Source organism: Etheostoma spectabile, chromosome 4 (assembly GCF_008692095.1).
Source record: "Etheostoma spectabile isolate EspeVRDwgs_2016 chromosome 4, UIUC_Espe_1.0, whole genome shotgun sequence".
Classification (NCBI taxonomy): domain Eukaryota; kingdom Metazoa; phylum Chordata; class Actinopteri; order Perciformes; family Percidae; genus Etheostoma; species Etheostoma spectabile.
In genome coordinates, this window is record NC_045736.1 from 30,925,284 (window position 1) to 30,925,494 (window position 211).

The 211-nt window shown below is 51.2% G+C and overlaps 1 protein-coding gene across 2 annotated transcripts in view; it reads right to left on the reverse strand.

Moving 5' to 3' along the window:
• alpl (alkaline phosphatase, biomineralization associated) overlaps positions 1-211 on the reverse strand; it is a 34,108-nt gene that overhangs the window by 21,622 nt on the left and 12,275 nt on the right. The window lies entirely within an intron of this gene.

Below are 211 nucleotides of genomic sequence, written 5' to 3' on the forward strand. Positions count from 1 at the left end.
AGGAGGTTTGAGTGAGTGGAGCGAAGGGAGCGAGTTGTGTTCTCTGGTTTGATGAGTTCTTTGAGGTAAGGGGGGGTGCATGTCCATGGATGCATTGATGTGTGAGGAGGGAAACCTTGAACTGAATCCTGGTGGAGATGGGAAGCCAGTGTAGTGAGTGGAGAATGGGGGTAACGTGCTCATGTTTCTGCACTCTCATCAGGATCCTAGC